The 5,950-nt window shown below is 40.1% G+C and overlaps 1 pseudogene; it reads left to right on the top strand.

The window, feature by feature from the left end:
- The first annotated feature begins 5,323 nt into the window (after positions 1-5,323).
- On the top strand, positions 5,324-5,415 carry LOC127196733 (uncharacterized; annotated as a pseudogene).
- The last annotated feature ends 535 nt before the right edge of the window (positions 5,416-5,950 follow it).

A 5,950-nucleotide genomic window follows, 5' to 3' on the forward strand; every position in this document is an offset into this window, starting at 1 on the left:
AATGATTCAGATACTTAGGGAATATTTGGCCATTAATGTTAACTATTTTATTTTTCCTTCTTTGTTTTCCATGATATATTTGGGATATCTACCATAATATAATAAACCAAAATTCACTTTCTGAATTCTAAGAGGGGAGCCCAAGAAAGACTCTGCTTAAAAGTATCTTCTGCCAAGACAAACTGCTTGTATTTAATCCCTGGGACACACAAAACAGAGGGAGAAAAAAACACTCCCCTAAACTTGTCCTAAGAACTCTATTTATTTGGCACCATACATGTGCTTCCCTGACCACATAACAGAACTGAGTAAATAAATGTAATAAAAATATACTAATAACAAGTAATGTTTAATTTCTGTAAGCTAAAATGAATTATCCTATGTATATTAACACAGAGAATTGCATTTGTCGGTTGATAACACATAAAAATAACAAACATACAATGAAATGCCACCCATCAAATATAACCTAATTGCTAGACATTCTGTTAAACTATTATTGTATGTTTTATGAAAATCATAAGAAACACTACAGACACAAGTCCCAATTTCCTGAGAAAGAGGCAGGTTGATTTTCAAAGTGGTTGTACAAGTTTGCACTCCAATCAGCAATGGAGTTTTCCCCTTTCTCTGCAATCTCACCAGCTATTAAAAACAAGGAAATCTTGAAGTTTTCAGGCAAATGGATAGAACTAGAGACAATAATCCTGAGTGAGATAACCCAGACCTGGAAAGACACACGTGGTATGTCCACACTTATACATTGATAATAGCCCAACTTAGATGTCCTTTGAGAGACTCCACCCAGCGGGGGATCCATGCAGACACAGACTCAAACCCAATCTGGACAGTCTTGGATAAGAGCTGTGAGTGGTATGGAAGAGATGGGGGATGGAAGGAGGTGGGGGCTGGAGGGCGAGATCCACAAAGAGACTATCTGGAGCCAGGGGTGCCTGCACAAACTGATGCACCAAGAACATTGTAAGCAGAGGACCTAGACCCCCTGTTCAGATGTAGCCCATGGACAGCTAGCTCAGTCTCCACACCGGGGAAGGGGAAGGGGATGGGAAGGCGAACGGGAAGGGGAAGGGGAAGGGAGAGCCTAGCACTGCCTCTGATATGAACTCTGGTGCCCAAGATTTGATCACTGCCCCTTGGCAGAGAGCTCTTGCAGACACACAGAGGAAGGGGATGCAGGCTATCCCAATGAGACCTAATAGGCTGTGGTCAGATGGTTGGGGAGAAGGACTTCTCTGGTCAGAGGCCTAGGGCAAAGGAATAGTGCCAAAGAAGGAGGGAAGGTGGGAACAGGAAGTTAAGAGTGAGGGGATTACAATGGAGATGTAATGTAATTAAATTATATGTATGAAACACTGTAGGAATTACAGGGGATTTCTCAATCATATGAGAAAACTGAGGTAGAAGGAAACAGCCTGAGTCCACACAACTAACATAGACAAATACCTGACTAAGATACACTCTTTTGGCCCTTAACTCAGTTTATTATCTTGTGCCTTGTTCTCAGTAGGTGGAATTGACAAAGGCAACTGATTGACTGTTGTGCTGTGGTTTACTGAAAACCATATTTTCGAAGTCTTTTATATCTTCATAGGAATTTAAAGATTACTTTAGAGTTTGCCTAACAGTATAAAAAGAATAGTATAAGCACAGCAGATCTGTTTTTCCCTTTTTCACAGGTTGGATATTATGTGCCTCCTCAAACTTGTTTGTTCCGTAACTCTTCATCTGGAACTCATAATCCATACGAAGTTTTGCAGTTATGCTGTGGGCTTCTTAAATTTATCAACAACAATGAATTTCCCCTTTCCCAATCCAACCCTTCTGAGACATCTCTCCAACTTTGAAAAGTTGAAATGGTTGCTTGCCTTTAGATAGAACAAAATGTGAGAGAAATTAGAAAGTCTTTGTAACATATTCTGCAGAGAAAATTTAGTGAACAAAGAGTTTGAAATCTTTGGAATGTGGAAGACACCAGAATTAATCAGGTTTTGTACTGCAAGATAAAAATGTTGAAATGCCTTTGAGTATATGAGGCAAAAAGCAGATGTTTTTAGAAACTGGACAATGAAAGTCAGAGATATTTGAAAAAAGAAACAGAATCTGTACATGGGGGTGGGGGATGAAAAGAGACTAAAGACTGAATATTTAGATCTTTGTTTTATAAGTCAAAGTAGTTATATAGCCTGACTTAGGGAAGCAAGTCAGATCTGTTATCTACACAGTAGCAAGTGACATTTAGATTTGAAATGTTTTACTGGTCACAGTGTAATTGAAGTCAAAAATATTTTCAACAAGCAATATGTTAATATTTTATGTGATGTCCTGTGCTTTATAAAACTTTCTTTTCTCTTCAATAAGATTTTTCTGAGAAAATTATTTTCAATATCAAATAGTAACATGACTTTGTAAAGGAGAAATGTTACAATAATATTTAGCAATAATGCACTAAATATCAGCGATTTCTCAGAAATCTAAACATTTATTTACAGATTTAGTTTTAAAGTATTGTAAATACAGTTTGTAGCAAGGAAAACATGGATGCTTTATTTATAACTAGATAGTAATATAATCATCAATTGTAGTGACTTTTAATACAATACACTTTGTATATTTATTTGGACTTAAAGTCATTATTGTGGGGGCCATGATTTGAAACCTTACTGTTGGGCAGAACATATGACAATTGAGCTAGTACACAACCTGCTGTTTAGAAATCACTCACCCAGTCAGGGGTGAGCATATGGCCAGAGTTATAACAGTTCTTTTTCCTCATCCATGTTGTCCAATTCCATCAGGGTCATATAAGTTATAACCAAGATGCAATGTTTCATTATTTGTAGTGGATATGATATGCAGAAATAAATTTTTAATTGTATAGTAAAAATGTTTACATCAAATTAAATTATTCTGAACTAGTGACAGCCACATATAACAAAATCTGAAAAATATATTTTGGGCAAAATAATTTATAGCAATAAATCAAAAAGGAAATAAAAGCCAACAAATAGAACCACCCTTTACTGCATTAAAAGAACATGCAAACTCCAGCTTGTAGGGTGTTCTGAATTCTGCATGTAATTGGAGCAAACTGCTTAAAGAGGAAAAAAAAATAGTTGCTATACTGAAAGTCATTTTATTTCCTTTTAGTTCTGCTTCAAAGATACACACTGATGAAAGGTGCTCTAAAAGCAAGGTGGTTAATTACTGGGGTTGTTCTGCCCTGTGCTCACATTTAAACCGCAATTACTTTTAAAGCAGGATGGGTATTTACTTCAGCTGTCCAGTTTTAAAGCTAGATAACTAGAACCTTTTATGAGTATTAAATGGCTTGTGACTTCCGTATTTTTGTCCTAATTGTTTTGTTTATTTGAGAAAGGAAGGTAAGATTTACAATGTAGAAAATCTAAACATGTCAGCTAACTGACAGACTGCTCCTAAACCCTTTTGTAGGCTAAAATATGTTCTCAAGTGTACGTTGGCTTAAGATTCTTGCCGTGTTTTCCTGATTTCAGTGCTACACTGCGGTGAAAGAAGGTTGTTTTGAAAATAAGAACGTATGGTTGTTGGGCATCAGTTGGCACAGCTATGGCAGTCCGTGTTTCTCTGCAGGTAGCACATTAGGGATGCATGGGAGCTTCCTCTAATCTGACGTGGAATCATAGTGAGACGTTTTAAAAAGAACATTAAGGACTGTAGATATTCCCTTTACGGCATACAGCTTGAATACCTAACAAAAAGCCATATTATTAAATGTATGACTCTCTCCTTCTCTCTTGTCTCCTCATGAAATCTTGGCAGTGACTTGCAGAACAGATAACTGAGCATCATTCAGGATCTCACTGTGTCCTACTCTCCCTGAGTCTGAGTGGCTAGTTTTCTACACGTTACTCTTTATCAATTGTAACCCCGTATTTACTTCTTTTATACTTGTCTATTAAAGCATCATGCTAAGAACTTCTGTTTGTTGTCCATACTTAGGACTGTCATGTAAGTACATTAAACTAAGCCCCCTGACAGAATACTTAAATCGCAAAAATTAGCAAGTGAAGAGGTAGAGAACATGATTTACTTCATTTGATTTTCCAGTCCTTTAACACTGAGGATATTCCAAGGAGTAGGATAGCTGGGTCTTGAGGAAGCCCTGTTCCCAGTTTTCTGAGATAGCACCAGATAGATTTCCAAAGTGGCTGTACTAGTTTGCATTCCCACCAGCAATGAAGGAGTGTTCCTCTCTCTCCACATCCTCGCCTGCATGTGGTGTCAGTTGAGTTATTGATCAACACCCAGCTATTCCACTCCTTGGAATATACCCAGAAGATGCAATACCACACAACAGGGACATATGCTCAACCATGTTCATAGCTGCCTTATTCATAATAGCCAGAATATGGAAACAGCCTAAGTGTCCCTCAGTAGAAGAATGGATAAAGAAACTGTGGTACATTTACACTATGGAATACTACTCAGCTATTAAAAACAAGGAATTTCCGAAATTTGTGGACAAATGGATTGAACTAGAAATTATCATAATGAGGAGTTCACCCAGAAGCAAAAAGAGTTAAATGGTATATACTCACTTATATCGAGACACTAGTCCAAGGAGTACGTCCCCATGAAAAACTTTACCTACCAGGAAAGTGGGTCAGAGGGAAGGACATCCTATTGAGACTTTAGGTGTGAGAAGCCTGGGAGAATGAGGAAATAGAAGGATGCAAAGGATCCTGGAAAACTACAGGCGGGTCTGGGCCCTGGGGTTCTCCTCAAACTATGGCACCAGTCAAGGAAAATATAGGCAGTAAACTTCGAACCCCTACCCAGACTAGCCGATGGACAGGACATTCTCCACCGTTAAGTGGAAAAGGAGATCTGACTTTCACACAAACTCCGGTGCCCCATATTTGACCATGTCCCTTGGATGGAGACACCTGGTGGCACTCAGAGGAAGGATAATAGGTCATCAAGAAGAGACTGGATACCCTATGAGCATATACAGGGGAGGAGGTCTCCTTCAGTCACAGACATAGGGGAGGGGAATGGGGGGGGAAGCGGGAGGGAGGGAGGAATGGGAGAATACAAGGGATGGGCTAACAACTGAGATGTAATTTGAATAAATTAATAATAAAAAAGGAAAAAAACACTGAGGATAATGCAGGCTAAATTTGTATTTACAGATCTACTGCTTTATACTATTTCGGTGATCTAGTATTTTGAAAATACCATCATGGTGGTACTCATTTCACTGGAAATTCAGTGTCTGATATATTCCTTTATAGTTTTGCTTCTGTAAAACTCATGACAAAACCCCACCCCTAGACACATTGCTGCTGCGGCTGCTGTGCCACCTGTGTGTAGGTAGGTGAAAGAGAGGAGAGAGTGCCACAGGTCTCTCACAGGGAGCTAGCCTAAGAGGACCAGTGACATGCATGCCTGGTGGCTTCTAGTACCTGGAAACAGCCAGAGACTGAGACTGAGGGCCCCAGGTGGGAGTGTGTCCAAGACAGATGACACTCACATGGGGCCACTAGGGCAGGCTGGACAAGGAGCAAGCCAGAGATGACCAGCAAATTGGAGCCATGGAGTGTAGACAGGGAGCTACCTTGAGACAACCAGTCCGTAATGTGCAGGCCTGGGGCAGAGGAGCAGGGAGCAGCTCTGCCAAGTTCATAATGCAAAGAGCAGGGCATAGCACTTCAGAGACAACAGCAGACACCCAGAGATGCTAGGCACTTCTAAGCGGGACAAGTAAGTGGCAGAGAAATGGAAGAGAAACAGAAGCATGGCAGAAGGATGTCGGTACAATGAAGAGAGACAGAACTGAAGTGAGTAGCCAGTGATGCCACCTAGGACCATGGTGGGGTCCTGGCCAGTGTAGCAGCCGGGGTCTGTTACCACTAAAGTCCAGGAGGGCATCCCTGGTCAGGGCTGCCAA

The sequence above is a fragment of the Acomys russatus genome, chromosome 12 (assembly GCF_903995435.1).
Source record: "Acomys russatus chromosome 12, mAcoRus1.1, whole genome shotgun sequence".
Taxonomy (NCBI): domain Eukaryota; kingdom Metazoa; phylum Chordata; class Mammalia; order Rodentia; family Muridae; genus Acomys; species Acomys russatus.